This window comes from Leopardus geoffroyi, chromosome B3 (genome assembly GCF_018350155.1).
Source record: "Leopardus geoffroyi isolate Oge1 chromosome B3, O.geoffroyi_Oge1_pat1.0, whole genome shotgun sequence".
In the NCBI taxonomy this organism is placed as follows: domain Eukaryota; kingdom Metazoa; phylum Chordata; class Mammalia; order Carnivora; family Felidae; genus Leopardus; species Leopardus geoffroyi.
In genome coordinates this window covers 52,411,503-52,428,643 of record NC_059337.1, presented here as the reverse complement: position 1 = coordinate 52,428,643, position 17,141 = coordinate 52,411,503, and the positions used below count along the sequence as shown (strand labels likewise).

The 17,141-nt window shown below is 42.4% G+C and overlaps 2 protein-coding genes and 1 long non-coding RNA gene across 6 annotated transcripts in view; 2 read left to right on the top strand and 1 right to left on the bottom strand.

Annotated features, from left to right (window-relative positions):
* LEO1 (LEO1 homolog, Paf1/RNA polymerase II complex component) overlaps positions 1 to 15,361 on the bottom strand; it is a 75,730-nt gene extending 60,369 nt beyond the window's left edge. Inside the window, exons 1-4 of one of the 3 annotated variants that reach the window (XM_045449730.1) lie at positions 15,178 to 15,361; positions 8,155 to 8,309; positions 5,047 to 5,177; positions 4,209 to 4,318 (exon numbers count right to left, since the gene is read on the bottom strand). The gene's annotated coding sequence lies outside the window, so the exon portion shown is untranslated. Of the gene's footprint in view, positions 1 to 4,208; positions 4,319 to 5,046; positions 5,178 to 8,154; positions 8,310 to 14,894; positions 15,032 to 15,177 lie in introns of those variants that run through there. The other 2 variants (XM_045449729.1, XM_045449731.1) reach the window with 2 other exon arrangements.
* Positions 4,491 to 13,986, top strand: LOC123583013. Its single transcript, XR_006704697.1, has 2 exons — positions 4,491 to 4,604; positions 13,578 to 13,986. It is a non-coding gene; the product is annotated as an uncharacterized LOC123583013 (long non-coding RNA).
* Positions 15,362 to 15,398: 37 nt separating the features above from the next.
* The window catches only part of MAPK6 (mitogen-activated protein kinase 6), a 36,655-nt gene continuing 34,912 nt past the window's right edge, over positions 15,399 to 17,141 (top strand). Inside the window, exon 1 of one of the 2 annotated variants that reach the window (XM_045449726.1) lies at positions 15,399 to 15,511. The gene's annotated coding sequence lies outside the window, so the exon portion shown is untranslated. Of the gene's footprint in view, positions 15,512 to 15,843; positions 16,174 to 17,141 lie in introns of those variants that run through there. The other variant, XM_045449727.1, reaches the window with a different exon arrangement.

Here is a 17,141-nt window from a genome sequence, read left to right as displayed (position 1 = left end):
GGTGCTCATGGTTGCCACTTTGATCTTGCCACTCATTATCCTAATTGCATCCACATGATTTCTGACAGTCCCGTGATGCCACCTGGCTCAATCATTTCTGGGTTATATGATCTCCCTTGCTAATGAGGAGATCAGTTTTGTAACAGCTTCCCCTACCATAAGTCCAGCCTTCAAAAGCAAGCCACCACTAGACTTCACAGTGATTCTAGTGCTGTTTACCAACACATTCTTCTTTGCTTTGGTAGACACTGTATGCTCCAGGTCCTCCTGTGGAACAGTCATCTGGTGGGTTTTCTGATCTTACATAATGTGGCCACACCAGCACTCCTACTTCCCTGAACCCTTTTTAAAAAATTGAGGTAACACAAACTATACATAAAATTCCCCATTTTGAAGTGGTTTTTAGTACGTTCACAAGGCTATACAGCCATTACAACAATCAATTTTAGAATATTTTCTTCACACCAAAACGTAACCCTGTGCCAGTCAGCAATCACTCCTTATTCTCTCCCACCAACAGCTCCTGGCAACCACTAATTTACTTTATCACTGTGGATTTGCCTCTTCTGAACATGCCATATGAATGGAATCATACAATATGTGGCCTTTTATGTCTGCCTTCTTCCACTTAGCATAATGTTTTCAAAGTTTATCCATGTTGTAACATGTAACAGAGTCCCACTTCTTTTTATAACTGACTAGTATTCCATAGTACAGATATAGAATATTTTATTTATCTGTTCATCAGTTGATGGAGATTTGAGTTGTTTTCACTTTTTGGCTATTGTAAATAATGCTGCTATAGATATTTGGATACAAATTTTGTGCAGACATATGTTTCAATTCTCTCCGGTATATACCTAGGTATGGAATTCCTGGGTCAAACGGTAACCTTATGCTTAACTATTTCAGCAGCTATCACACTGTTTTCTCAATTTGCTGCATCATTTTACATTTCTACCAGCAACATATGAGGGCTCTGATTTCCCTACATCCTCACCAACATTTGTTATTTTCCCTTTTTTTTTTATTACAGTCTTTCTATTGGTGCTAAATGGTATCTCAGAATGTGAGCAGGGGAGGGGCAGAGAGAGAGAGGGAGACACAGAATCTGAAGCAGGCTCCAGGCTCTCAGCTGTCAGCAAAGAGCCCAACATGGGGTTTCAACCCACAAATCATGAGATCATGACCTGAGCTGAAGTCGGATGCTTAACTGACTGAGCCCACCCAGGCCCCCCTTAAAAGTCTTTGCTCATTTTAAAATTGGGTTCTCTTATTATTGAATAAAGAGATAGATACATACATATAGATACAGATATCTAGATATTAGAGTCTCATCAGATATATTATTTGCAAATAATTTCTCCTATTCTGTGGGCTGTCCTTCCACTTTCCTGCTGGTATTCTTTGAACCACAAAAGCTTTCAATTTTGACGAAGCCCAAATTACCAAATTACCTTTGGTTGGCTATGTTTTTGATGTCATGTCTAAGAAACTGTTGCCTAACCCAAGATCACAAAAATTTACTTAATTTTTTTCTAAGAGCTTTATACATTTAGATCTATAGTTCATTTTGAGTTAATTTTTGTGCACTGTGTGAGATAACGGTCCCACCTCATTCTTTTGCATACGGATGTCTAGTTGCTCTAGAACCATTTGTTTAAAAAACTATTCTTTCCTCAATAATTGTTTTGGAACTCTTGCTGAATATCCATTGCACATAAACATGTAGGCTTGTTTGTGGACTCTGAGTTCTATTCTCTTATGCTATGTTTATCATTATGCCAGTACCATGCTGTTTTGGTTACAATAGTTTTGTAGTAAGTTTTGAAATTAGGAATTGAGTACTCTACTTTGTTCTTTTCAGACTGTTTTAGCTATTCAGGGTCCCTAGCATTTCTATATGAATTTTAAGATCTGTTACTTCAAAAAAAAAAAAAAAAAATCCAGGCAGAATTTTGATAGGGATTGCATTGAATCTATAAATCAATTTGGAGGTTATTAGCATTGAAACAACAGTAAGTCTTCCAATAAAAGAACATAGAATATCTTTCCATTTATTTAGGTCTTCTTTAATTTCTTTCAACAAGGTTTTGTACTCTCCAGTGTATAGGTCTTATTAAATTTATCCCCCCCCTTTTTACTTCAGTGTACAAGTCTTGTTAAATTCACTCCTAGATGTTTTATTATTTTTTAATTTCTCTTAGCATTTTAATTCTTTCCTCTCCCACCTGCCAAGACATTTATGGTATTTTGATCTCACTCAGCATGGGCCATCACTTTTACCATGCTTCACAGAAGCCATTTTACTGGCAAGTAAGATTTACATCAGAGTGTAAATCTTTGACTTTGGGAGAGCACACACAAATTGTTATCTAATCTCATGCTCTATCCCCTTTGATCAAGTATCCTCAGAACCTAGTCCCATGTGGATTCCCGCCACCTCCTGCAGTCCATGCTGGTTAGATCTTTTTGCTCCTTTGGGGTCTTGTTTCTTTGCTCGCTTCTCAGGCCTAGCATGTCCCCAGCTGGGTTATGCTGCCATGTCACCCTAGTTATAGATTTAGTGGACAGGAGGGGAGGTGGGGGCAGATACTAAGGAGTCACATGTTGTCTTGCAGAGAGAGGCCTTGGCATTATTTTCTCAAGCAAAGGGAATGTGCAGTTTTTAATAGGGAAGGGTAGCTCACTTCTTCAGGCTCCGAGGATCAAGAGAAATCTGGGAATTCAAGATTTTGGGGGGCATCAGCTCAGATGTCCCCATTCCATGTGCCAGGGTCTCATTCCTTCTCAACCACAGCAGCATCTCTAGCATAGGAGACCTAGTTTACTTGGTAATTTAACCTTTGGCTCTTGGTTACATAACGGTTTAGCTCAATCTGGTTCTCTCCACTGCAGGTTATGAAAGCCTCTTTACTTGCTATGAAAGAGACCTTCTGGTTCTCACACTTGGCTTTCAGCTGTCTGCTAGTCACTTTCTCAGCTTTTTCATTTCTTTACCTAGAGCTTCAGTAGAGCTACACAATAACCATTCAATCCCCTTGTAGTTACTATCTCCTCCACACAGTACAAAAGCTAATACATTCTCTTTCACTGGTATACTACCCCAATTCATTGCTGGTGAAAATCTTAATAACTGGGCTGCCACCTTGTGCCAGTCACCGTCTGACTTCCATCTATCACCAGTGACAAGGTCTTCCTACCAGGTGAGTGGTGACTGATGCAGATCCAAAACTCCATTTTATTGTCTGCTTTCTCAGACCTCTCCTGGCTGAGTAGTAGTTTGAGTGTTTTAGGAACACACTCTGAGGCAGACTTTAGTCTTCAGGATAATTATTAGGGAGAGCTCTTGGGATCAACATCTGTGGATAGGAGGGGAAGCAAACAGGAGTGGGGAGAGGTAGAAGTTGATCTGAGCTGCAGGCTGATAGCCTCAGCTAACCCCACTGGGAGCTCTTGAGCGGAAATGGCCATTGAAGTTGTCTTGCACAGGGCCAAAATAGCCAGGCCTTTCTATCCCTGCCATTATCAGTCATTGGATTTGGGCCACCTGGGAAAGGGGCATCTCCTTGGGCAAGATGTCTCTCTGCAGATGAGGCAAACCCTGAAGGAAATGCAAGTTGACAGCTGTGTGCCGACTACAGTCTCCAAGGCTGGGCAACAAGTCCTTCCTTGAAGGGCATCTGGTCAATGCATCTTGCTATCTGCCACAGGTATCATGTCAGGTTACTCTCCAATTGTTCAGGTTAAAAAAAAAAAAAAAAGAGTTCAGTATGCTACATGAACAACTTTTCTGTAAGTGTGAAATACCTTAAAAATAAAAATCTCTTTTTAAAATGAACACACTAATATCAATTAAATGTGACTAAAGAAACACCTAAACAAGAACCTTCTGCTGCTGATACAAAGAAAGAGGAATGACCAATTATACCTAAAAAAAAAAATAATAAAGTTAAAAAATAAAAATTAAAAAAAAACAAGAAAGGGGAATGATGTTAGAAGACAAAAATTCATTTGAATGAGTAAAACACTGATCACCAGAAGAGCTGGTAGGAAATAAGGCTGAAAGGCAAGTTGAGGCTTCATCCTTGCTGACACGACATACCTCAGACTAGGGCAAGAACAGAAAATGCTTGCTTCATTACAGCTAGCCTGGCCTTTAATTTCACCTCACCTCTTCTGAGCAGATAAAGTCTTTTCCAGATTACCTTTAATAGTTACTGTTTCCCATTTTCCTCTTCCTTTGGTTCCCTCCCTCTCCAAGGCCATCATGGAACTTGGAATGTGGAGACGTGAGTCTTTGCTCAGCTTCCCCAAACTGGAATGAAAATTATTTTTAGGATGAATCTCTGAGTCACAGAGGGAGGAGGGAAAGAACCATTTTAATCTCTTCCTTTTACTTCCTTCATAACCTGCTGTACAGCTAAATCATTTAAAAATTTTGTGTTTTTCCTCTCTTCCCCGAGAATCACTTGCCTTTTATTTTTCCTCTGGAAACAGTATCTATAAATCTCCATCAGAAGCTTCTAAAAATGGAAGAAATGTTTCTTTGCTGAATGGACCACAGGCTAAATTAAAGGAGATTTGCTTTAAGCTGCTTTCACGTAAGTAAATCTATTTATTATAATACTGGTCGTTGGGATCTGAGAGGTTGTATACAGTTACTCCTCATGTTCTCTTCACTGACCGCTTTGCTGCACCCCTCTAGGCTTTCCTTTCTGTCTCTCCTAGCCTGAGGGTAGCAGAAGACTGCTTTCTGGGGGGAGATACGGGTAGGGATTGTGCTCTGGCCTTCCACCTTTGCAGCAGCGTGCTCAAGCATGTCTCCTGCTTCACTATTTGACCACATCTCTTTGAGACAGAAATAAGCACGGAGTGGACATTGCACTTTATAAAAAATGCCTACCAATTTACACAATAAACATTGGAAAAGAAATCCTACCCAAGTTACCAAGAAAGTGGGGGAAAAGTTCTATCTTGGATAAAATAGGCACTAGAAGAACCTCTGTGGGATGGATTGAATGAAAGGAGAGAGAGCTGGTTTACCTTCAGGAAACCATGTTTTAACTAGGTGAGCTACTGAATGACAATGTTAATGACACCCCTTATTTATGCAGTTGTTTAGCATTTTCAGAGTGCTTTCACAGACACAGTCTCAGGTAATCCTTGGAACAATCCTGGGAGGGAGGTGAGGCAGGTGTTATTTATACCATTAAAAAAATAAGATTAGGGGCACCTGGGTGGTTCAGTCAGCTAAGCGTCCGACTCTTAATCTCAGCTCAGGCCTTGATCTCAGGGTCATGAGTTCAAACCCCTTGTAGGGTGTAAAGCCTACTTTAAAAAATAATAAGATTAAATGATTTGCCTGTAGTCTAACAACTAATAAGTGGCAGAATTGGGACCAGTCCCTAGGTCTGCTATCTACTGTCAGTGCAGGATACCAGATGGATTCTTCTGATTTCAGAGTGGAACCCCCATGAATTACTGCTGGAAGACTTGTCTTATTTAAGACTTTTAGGGACTGCTTGGAAGCAGACTCATATAAAAAAAAGTCACTGGGCTGAGATGTCCTGAAGCTCTCTGGGGTAGTAAATACCAAGCAGATGGATCTAAACTGAAGAAAAGATAAATTGCACAAAGCTACGTGAGTGGACATAAGTGTGACAAATGAGTTTCATCCTGTACTAATTTTGAATAATGTATTTAGGATTGTTAATCTGAAGCATACTTAAAAGAAGATGAGCTTGGAGCTACGCTTTATTTCAAGAAAGGAGCCACAAGAAAGGAGCTATGCTTTATTTTCAAGAAAGGCCAGGGGCACCTGGCTGGCCCAGTTGATAAAGCCTGAGACTCTTGATCTCAGGGTCAGGAGTTCAAGCCCATGTTGGGCATGGAGCCTACTGAAAAAAAGAAAGAAAGAAAGAGAACCATGAGTTATTGTTGACTGTTTCCTAAAGTCATATAGAATGATGCTAGCTCTTGTTGCTAAGAATGTGGAAAATAAAACTGGAAACATTGTTTTATCCTACATTTGACATAATGATAATGAATACCTGGAATCATGCACCTAATTCTGCCCCAAACCCTTAAAAAAAGAGCCTAGTAGATACATAAGGTTGTAATAAAGGGGAACTAAAATAATCAGATTCCCTGAGAAGAAAGTTGCTTTAAAAAAATTATTAAATAAGTGGATATTTGGAGGAAATCCTTACCTTTCTGAATTTTATGTCATAGAGAGCAATTACAATATTAAAAAATACTTCATTTTCTTTTTTTTAAACATCTGTGTTGTTTATAATTTTTTTTGACATTTATTTATTTATTTTGAGAGAGAGGGAGAGGGAGGCAGGGGAGGGGCAGAGAGAGAGGGAGTGACAGAGAATCCCAAGCAGGCTCCATACTGTGAGTGCAGAGTCCAACACAGGGCTCCAACCCATGAACCACGAGATCATGACCTGAGCTGAAATCAAGAGTCGGAAGCTTAACCCACTGAGCCACCCAGGTACCCCAATTTTTTTTTAAAGTAGGCTCCATGGCCAATGTGGGACTTGAACTTATGACCCTGACATTAAGAGTCATATGCTCTACCGACTGAGCCAGCCAGGCACCCCACTTCATTTTCAACATTTATTGAGAGAACATTAAATTCAGGGCCTATGCTCAACACTAGAGTTCACAATGAATAGAACAGAGGTTCACAACCATCATTAGAGAATACCAGACTAGACAGATCCTTAGTCCAACTGAGCACAGTTTTTCTCGAGTTTTTAGTAGATTGGCATCTGGTTTGCAGTACACAGTCTCTTGGGTTTGGTAGGCGTGTCTTGGTTGCCAGAGACCAATCATCCCTGGTGAACCTACAATCGACTTCTTCAAGCTACACATCTGAAGGACTGGACTCCTCATCCCACCGAGGATAAAGTGAAGTTCTTACTTTTAATATAATCCTTCTCTTTAATGCTTACCTAGGTTTTGACAGACACCATCCTTGTCTGTGGTTAGCATTTCTGAGCGAGGAAGGTACAGACAGCTCCTGTATGACCAAGATGTCTTCCCCAAAGTTGATTTCTAACTTGGTTGTTTGAAACTGAAAATGCACTTTCCTCAGAGAAACAATGTGACAAACCTGGGTTAGGTTCTCAGGCCCACTCATAGGAGCCCACTTAGCACATATGCCACTCTGTGAGAAGAATGGACACCATGGCATTGTTTCCATGGGGAAAATGGGCCCCAGCAGCTGAACGAGGTCTTCCTTCCTCCCCCACTTCCTACCTCCATGAGTAATGAAGCCAGTGTATTTACTACAGGAAGTGCAGCTCCTAGTGTGGGTGGCTGGGCTCTGTGGCAGACTGGAATGTCTTATCCACCTGGCACAGATAGTCTCTCACCTCTCCTGCCCTAAGCCCACCAGTGAGGGGAGCAGCATTAGGTAGAGAGTCTTTCCCCAACCCACCTTTTTCAGGGTAGGGCTGCCGGCATTCTTTTGTATCAAAGCCAGATAGATAATTTCTGGGGCCCCTTGTTCAAAAAGAAAAAAACAAATGCAGGTAAAGGTACTAAAACATAAAGGTTTTTTCCTTCCTTCTCGTCTCTCTCGACTTGTCCTGGTGTTTTAAATTTCGATAGACAGTTTATTATAACTGTTTAATATCGTGCTAAGTAAGGAAATATTTTGTTATTAGCATGGATTTCATAATTAATTTTTATATTGCCATAAACAATGCCAGTTTGAAATACAAGAGCATTTAACTCCTATGTGAAGTCACCAAAATGACACAATTTGTTTCATAGCTCGTACATACATATATATTTTGTTCTTACCAAAGCAGTGGAACACTGCAGAAAACTAACTTAACCATTATTATTTCACTTCTTGATACACATTCTGCCAGGACTGTCTACCTTTGCCTTCATGAGGAGGAAGAAAGGACTGAAAGGAAAAGGAAATGTTTTCAGCATAAGTGGTTGGCTAATACAGGGAAGAAACACAAGAGAGGGTACGATAGGGTTCCTTGGTCTTTTGTGTTTCTTAGAATGCCATTGCCTTCTTTCTGGTTTCAAAGCAAGTTCTGGTTTCAATGGAAAGCATGGCCTTTTGGAGCTATCAGCCCCCTCCACTTACTCAGCTGTGGGCATAACACCCTCTGTACTCACTGGCTTTGTTTCACTGAACTCCAGCACAGTGCGGGTCCATGAGTATTCTGTGCTTGTGGGGCATGGAGAATACTCTCTGTGAATGGGGCAGCAAGGAACAGTGGACGTGCATATTGCTTCTCTTCCATGCATGCTCCATTGTCCCATCAATTGCACTATAAAACAGAAGTTCAAAGATAAAATTATTAGCTGGGGCGCCTGGGTGGCCCAGTCAGTTAAGCATCTGACTCTTGATTTTGGCTCAGGTCACAATCTCACAATTTGATTTGTGAGATCAAACCCTGAGACCTGCTCTATACTGCCAGCAAGGAGCCTGCCTGGGATTCTCTCTCTCACTCTCTCTCCCTGCCCCTCTCCAGCTCACACACACATGTGTGTACTCTCTCTCCCTCTCTCAAAAAATAAAAAACTAAGAAAAGGAGGATAAAATTATTAGGAATTTCAAGATGGCAACAGTAGAGTATTAAAACAAGCATGGTCTTTCTGAATGTGGGGTCCTGTATAACACCCTGAGTATGGGAGGCATGGGGGTGAGGTTGGGGGAGGTGGGGAGAGGCCTCTGGCAGCCTAACACGGGCATTCACAAAGATAGAGCCACCCAGGGTGGGCAGATGGATCTTAGGCATCCTGAGGGCCTCGCTATTTTTGTTTCAGGACACCATACCTAGGGTATTGTTAGAGATGGTGATGGCTTCGGTCAAGACCCCAGAGGTGGGTCTGGATCTATAGGGATGATAACATTTTCAGGGGAGGGTGTCTGAGTAGTGGCAACTGCCGGCTGGCAAAATATTTGTCAAACAGAAGGTGGGAGATGGGATTGTGGAAGGCAGACCTACTAAATCATACTACATACTAGTTGATAACTTGAGTACTCAGAATGCTGAATGTAAACAAATCTTCCACACAAGTTTACTTAGAGTTACAGATAGTAATTACCTTCTTTCCCAAGTGACAGATAGCTTGTCTATTTTGGAATGCAAAAGGGAAGGGAATGACCTTGTACAGTGAAAGCTGCTTTGTCCCCACAGTTGAAAATATTTATCAGTCCCTGTGGATGGGCAGAAGGAAATCATGTCTATTCTTTCTATTTACAGTGGTTATGTGGCAGAAGCCCAGATTATTCTCAAAATTACTCCAATAGGTATTTCCCAGTACACTTAAATGTTTAGTTACATAACCATTATTGAAGAAGTGTACAAATTTTTGTTTCAGAAAGTAATTTTATTGCACAGAAAGCCTGGCTTTATCTAAAAAAATTTAAGTAGCTTACTTACTGCAGCTTTTCTACAAAATCCCATTTATCATAGCCTAAGAGAATGATATAATGTTTATAAAGTGTTTACCCGAAACAGGCTACTTGGTAGGAATTTGACAAATGATGCTATTACCATTCTCCCAAGGGGTAAGCTCTTTGTTGTCCCATCAAGTTAAATGTAGGATCTTTGATTTTCATTTATAGGTGTCTCCCACCTCATAAAAGCATTCAACTGATCTGCCTCTTAATGAACTTTACATACAGTTTTAATGGATTTTGACTGAAGACAGTTTCTTCATAATTTTTAACTATAGTCAATTCTCGTTACTCGCAGATTCTGTTTGCAAACTTGACTACTTGCTTCAATTTATTTGTCCCAAAGACTGTACACTGTAAACCAGATGCCAATCCACTAAGAACACAAGAAAAGCAAAATCAATACTCAGCATTTTCAGTCATTTGTGGTTATGCAAAGAGTGGTGAAAAATTTGTTGCCCTACGTCTACGTTTCCATAGAGGTTGAACAAGGCAGTAGTCTACCTTCTTGTATCAACTCTCATACTATAAGCGTCTTTTCTGTGGTCTATTTAGTGCCATATTTTTTTGCTTTGTTGTTGTTGTTGGTGGTGGTGATTTAGCTGTTTAAAATGGTCCTTAAGAATAATACTGATGTGCTGGCTAGTGTCCCTAAGTATAAGAAAGGTGTAATATGCCTTTCAGAGATTATATGTTAGATAATCTTCATTTAGCATGAGTTATAGTGCTTTTGGCCATGAGTTTAATGTTAAAGAATCAACAATATATATTAAATTAGGTGTCTTTAAATAGAAACACACAGAAAACAAAATTATACAATGACTGATTGGCAAAAATATTGAGACCAGAGTTTTGCAGGATCCTAATCCTGTTATTTCCCCTAGAAGCAATGGCTCAGCAGTCACTAATTCAGTGTTCTTGGTGACTTTATAGAACAAAGCTACCACGAACAAAGCATCAACTGTACTTGGCAATGCATTTCTTCAGTGGAAAGTTATTTACAAATCAAATTACAATGTGTTCTTTTAGAAACCATGTCTAAGAGAGCAATCATTTTAAATTAACAGTATAAACATAGATACATAGAAGCTTCAAGTTAGAGAAGACCTTGGATGTTACACCTCTCTGCAGGCCCCTCCTTCCTCATTTCCTTTTATAGCACCCTGACAGGTGGCCATTGTTTTCTGATTGAATGCTTCCGGCAATGTAGCACCGCACTTCACCAGGAAGTCCTGTCCACTACGGTTCAGTTCCAATATCCAAAACTGTCCTTTCTTATACTGAGCCAAAAATTTCCTCTTGGAAATAGCCCTCCTGATGGTTTAGATCTGAACTCCAAAGCAAGACGAAACACATCTACTCTTTCCTCTGCATAACAACCCTTTAGCAGATCTCTTTTTTGCAGGTTAAATAGACCCAATTCCCTCATCTGTTTTTCAGAGTATAAGATTTCCACACTTTTCTTGGATGTCTCTTCTGAAAGAATCCTAATTTGTTATGTATGGTAGTTCTTTTTATGTGATATCTATATTTGAACACAAAAAGTTCAGAAATTCTGAGCTCAACACCATAGGTCTGATACCCCTGTGATTTGAATGCTGGCTGTATCACTTTAACACAATTTACATTATGTCATTATTATTTTTTTATGATTGCTCATACCGCATGAGTATCTGTAACTTACCCCTATATTATCAAGTCAAGCTGAATCTCCCAAGTCCTGGTCCTTTCCAAATGACTTTTCTGAACAAAGAGGCTATACTTTATATTTACTACAGTTAAATGTCATCTCTTTCTGTAAAAACCATGATTTTGAATAATTATTCTGTCGTCTATCATATTCTGATCTGAGTTCTTAAATTTGCTAAGTATCTTAATTCAAAACATTGACAAAAACATTACTCAGGACTGGGCAAAAGGGGAAGAAAAATGTGTATTGCTGTTTTTGAGAATGCAAGGCTTCAAGATTTGTGTCACTCCATTAATCAGCATTCTTCCAATCAACGTTTCTCTGTAATAATATAAACCCATATCCTCTCATCCCAACCTAAAGGTATCTTGACTTTTTGAAATGACCAACACATTTGTTCAATAATGTAATAATCCTATCAAGAAAGGAAGTGGTATTTCTTTGTAATGATTTACTTGAAAAGACTCCATGACTCCTACTAATAGTTACATTTTCCCTAACACACTGTGTTCTGTGATTTATATTAGGAAATTTCCAGGGTTTGGCATCAAGCTTAGTGGTCTGTATTTTTAAAATCTGTTTTGCCCTCCATCTTGCAAATCATGATACTGGCAGTTTATCTTAATAGGAAGATAGTAATTGAGTTGGAAAAAGATAAAACAAGTAGTCTAATGAGGGAATTTAAATTCAAACAGGTGAAGTGAGGGCAACTGGGTGACTAGCGACTTACCCTTCGCTCATCTAAGCATTCACCAACTCCCGCTGATTCTGCCCCAAGACTATCGCTTGTATCGTCATTCCCTTTCTGTGCCCACTAGAGACACATTCTCGCTCTTTCTTTTTCTCTCATGTTTAAACCAGAGTTTGGATTGGGTTTTCCGTCACTGTGACAGAATTCTGACTTACCCAGTAAAGAGTGGCTCTTAGAGGGCATCAGAGTAATGTTACCAGATTAAGGATGCAGGGCAGAAAAAGCAATAGATTCTTCTACCTTCTCCCTGTCTCTAATTTCTTGTTCATCTAACCCACCTTTCCCATTTATGGCAGAATTACCTTTCTAAAGTACTAGTTGTATCATCTAAATGCCTCTCCTACTGCCTTTAACATAAATCCAAAAGTTTTGGCATCCAATCAAGGCCTTCTCAGTCTGGTGCTAACTTGTCTTCATTCCCCTAGGCCTGTCAGATTTCTTCTACTTCCAAAGTGTGCCTGGCACATTCATGCCTTTGTACATTTTGCTCTCTCATTCAGAAATTTTTTCCCTGATCCTTCCTGATGGAATCAAGCCCAGGCTCAGATATTCCCTCTTCCAGTTGAAGTTTTCCTGATGTCCTCATTAACTGTTCTTTCCAATAAAAGCAGGTAATTTGCATTTCTGTTCTGGAAGTAATCATCTCATGCTGCTTTATGGTGTACTTACTCGATCCTCTCCTGCATGACTCCACTACAACAGTGGCTTTCAGACTGTTTTGACAACAGCATAGTTCATAGCAATAATGAGAGATAAGTAGAAATACATTTTACACTGTTATCCAATTGGCTCATTTATATATACTTTATTTCATCGATTTTAAGAAATAAGTGTTCTAGGGGAGCCTGGGTGGCTCAGTCAGTTGAGTGTCTGACTTCGGCTCAGGTCATGATGTCACGGTTCATGGGTTCTAGCCCCGCGTCAGCTCTGTGCTGACAGCTCAGAGCCTGGAGCCTGCTTCCGATTCTGTGTCTCCCTCGCTCTCTGCCCCTCCCCGGCTCGTGCTCTGTCTCTGTCTCTCAAAAATAACAATTAAAAGAAAATAGGTCTTCTGTGTTAATATTTCTAAAACCAGGATGCAGCAATAGAGTATCATATTTTGATAAGAGTTTTCACTTATTTGTGTTGTTTTCACTTTCTTTTTTTTTTTTTAATTTTTTTTTTAAACGTTTATTTATTTTTGGGACAGAGAGAGACAGAGCATGAACGGGGAAGGGGCAGAGATAGAGGGAGACACAGAATCGGAAACAGGCTCCAGGCTCTGAGCTATCAGCCCAGAGCCTGATGCGGGGCTCGAACTCACGGACCGCGAGATCGTGACCTGGCTGAAGTCCGACGCTTAACCGACTGCGCCACCCAGGAGCCCCTCACTTTCTTAATAGTACATAAAATAATGGCATGTCATGATTAATGACATTTCAGATTTGTTGAAATATAGTAGATAATGGAAACATAAGTTTCACAAAACAGTATTTACCCTTTATTATGGGCAATGCTCTCTAGTTTTTTATTCTATTTCCACAAGAAAAAATGCAAGTCATAATCCACCAAAATCACTTCACTACTCACTACTGGATCATAGCCTTCAGTTTGAAAAACTACTGAGAACTGAAACTATTTACAGCCACACAATAGGATTGAGAACGAAGACCGATGACGTTAACATGCCTTTACAACTCCACCATTCACAGAAACTTGACTTCAATTCCAAGAAATTCTTGCCCAAGAAGATGAAGTTGCAAATAACTGCAGTTTCAGGAACTTCCTCAAAGTCCATTTATCTGAACAACAGACTATTGACTGACCTAGCCTTCATCAGGATAAACAGCCTGCTCCTCAACAGATTACTCTTGGATTTGTCAAACAATTGTTTACTCTTCTAGGCTCCCTTCAAAACTCTCCCCTCCCTGTAATCGTCCTGAATGATATTATAAATTCAGTCCAGTCTCAATCATGCTTTCATTGAAAAGACTTGTCTTAAACCAGATGCCCTGAATCTTAGAACTATTCTACACATGACGTCCCTTTTTGAGATGCTAAGACTATCAACATAGTGGTATCACTTACTGTTGTAAGCAATAAACTTGGCTTTGATCAACAGGTTCTTTTGGTTGTCTTTGCTGGAAGTCAGGAGTTGACACTACATTACAAGCTCTCAAGGGAAAAGCAGTATTTATTTGTTTTCCTCCTATCTCCTGCTGGTGATCAAACATTGATGGACAAGGAAGGAAGGGTGTCTCAGGGATCTGAGGGTATCCTATTGCGGGGGCAGGAGGGATGTGTAACGGTCACACCTAAGGAGCTCTTGTTGCAGAGAGACTGCATCCACAAAATCTTGCGTTGGAAACAGGCTCCCCCTTTCTCTTGGTTTTATCTACTCAACCTCTTCACACCTGGTACTCAGATGATACTGTTTTAAATATAAAACATATAGAACACACCAGCTCTATCCCAACCACTTAACTTCAAGCTACTATGTGATATTTAAAGTGGTTATTTGCCTCAAGCTTGAAGATGGGCATAATAATGGTTAAGGGGCTACCAAACGTTTGGTTCTCACCAGGAATTATTAAGTCATTGAAAAAAATGTGCTGACCCGTGTCTCTAAATTGATAAATAACTACATAAATTTCCCATAAATGCTGGAAAGGCTCGCTCCTTGGACCAAATAAGTCGTGGTAAATAAAATTAAGTTTGCTTTCAACCAAGTAGTCCCAAGAAGGCACCAATCTACATTTCCCACTACATCTCACAGTACACCCCTTCCCAAATTCTGATTCAGGCCTAGTCCCAGCTCAGCAACAAGCCAGGTGCTCTCCTTCCTGTTTTAGCTCTCTCGCTGTTCCCAAAGCAACAACACCCTCCCCCTCGTCTCCTCTGGTTATATCTCCTTCAGATCCAGCTGAGCCTCCTCTGGTTATATCTGCTCCTTCTGGTCCAGATGAAAGATCACCCGTGGCGACCTCACTTAGAAGCCCTCCTCCATACCCTCAGGCAGAATTAATGACCTTCTTAGCTTTTAGCCGCTAACAGCGTTGGCCTCGTACTCAGGCTGCTACCTTCTAGCCAACCTGTCTTCAGGCCCAGGCTTTCTTGTTTCCCGGCCCATCTCTAAGCACACGGGCTTAGGCTCACTCCTCTCGGATGGCCCAGTGGCTTGCCCGTAGTAGGTGAGCAAATAAACATTAGCAAGGAGTTTGGTCACTTTGTGCTATAGTGATGTGGCAAGGACAGAACACAGAGGGCCCGTCTGCCCACCTCCCACCCCGCCCCCGGCCCAGCCCAGCCCACCTGAGGTGGCTGATGACACCGCGTGCCTCTCCCGCCGCCCCCGCAGCGCGCGGAACCGAGTCACCAGCGTTGGAAATTCCGGCGCGTGCAGGCGCTGGGGGCTGAGCGGGGGCGGGGGAACCCGTGGAGTGAGCCTGTGACGCGAGGGGGCGTGGCTCATGGATACCCCGCCCCCTCTCCCTCGCCCTCTCTCGCGGGTCGGGGTTACATGGCGGCGACTGCGGCAAAGCGAGAGCCTCGGAGACGCCGCTGCCGCCAGCACAGCCGGAGACCTGAGCCGACATTGGGGGCTGTCCGCGGGCCCCGCACTCCCTCGATGAGCCGGAGAAGTCCCGTGAGTGTGTGTGTGTACGTGTGCGGGGCGCGCCGGCGGGGCGGCTCTGGAGGGCGCCGCGGCGGGCCCGCCGGCGGCGGCGGAGCCGGCTCCTTCCTCCATTGTGTGTGACCCTCCGGCGGCCGCCGCTCAACAAAGACGCTTTTGTTCCGTCTCCGGCCCTCCCGCCCGCCGGCCCGCCCGCTCGGGCCTGGCCGGCGCGTCCCCGCGCGAGCCGGCGGGCGGCGGGCCGGGGTCCCCGCGTGGGGCCGGCAGAGCGGCCGGCGCGCCCCTCCCACCCGGCACGCCCCTCGCCGGCTGCCGGGCCCGGCCGCGCCCGCCAGCCCCGGGGCCCCGCTGCTCCGCTGCGGCACCGCCACCCGCGCCGGGATCCGCGGGTTCGAAGCCCGCCCCGGGCGGCGAGCGGCGGGCGAGGGGCGGCGGCCGGGATGGGCGGCCCGGGGAGCGTGAGGTGGCGCGGAGTCTCGCCTTCTTGGCACGCTGCCTTCGAAATGCTCCCGCGTCTCCTCCCCCATCCCACTCCGGTGACTCGGCCTCAGCTGACTCCGGCCGGGCAAAGTCTCCAGTGGACTCGGCGAATTGCGTAGCGCGCACCACTCACCCGGCTGGTCTCAGAGCCCCGAAGTCTTCTGCCTAAGTTTTGAGTTGTAGCTGTAAATGAGGTACAGAAAACTTGTCCGAGTCGGAATTCCTAATTTCTTTTCTCCACCCCCCCCCCCCCCTCCCTACTGCAGCCTTTCCTTAGCTGCGTTCGGGACTTGGAGCATTGGTCTGTGAAAGTACCCAAATGGAAACTTGTTTTGTCAGTTCACTAAAAAGGGCCTCTTCACTTGGCTGTGCGTTTTTATCTGATTTAGTGAGGTGCGTTGAAAAGTAAAGGTCTTCTAGCCTCCTTTGTTCCTTGGCTTAGCGAGACTCAACTGGTTCAGGTGTTAGGTGGGAGCTCTGTGAAGCAGGATATTTTTGATTCCTTTCCTGTTTTATTTATCTTTTGCTTGCTCATTGGCAAAGATTTAATGAAGTGGTGGAATTAGAAGCTTTATTGCGTTTGCAATTCATGTTGTTTTCTTCAGTGCTCAAAATGCTCTTAAAAGTCAGTATTAACTTTTTTAACGATGCAAGATGATTTGTCAAGGGAAAAAAAATTAACGGGGGACAAAATGGAGCTCAGACAGCTTCAGAGTAATTTTCTGATTGCTTGTTTCTTCTAGCCTTGTTCTGTTTTAAAGTTCTGATTGGATATATTCTCTCTTAAGCGTTGGGAAACTGAGATGGAAAGAGTAATCTGACAGGAAGAATGTAGGGTCCAAACAGGGCCTGGCCTTGAAAAGGAACGGCTTCTAGAGTTTCTTCTTAGAAATGTCAGGTTTTAATGTGTGAAAAGTAATTTTGAACTGGGTGGAAGAATTTCTAACCTCTCTAACAAGTCGTTGTTCAAACACGTTTATGAAGGGCTTGCTTGCAGTGTGCCAAGGAGTGTAAAGTCCTTTCACATATATATGTTACATCACTTAGTAAGAATTGCCTGGTGAAACTTGTAAAATTGCTTATTGGTGTTCTAAATTCAGTAATTGTAGTCATCTAGGAAATATGCCAGATTTGAGCAGGACATGTTTTATTATTTAGATGT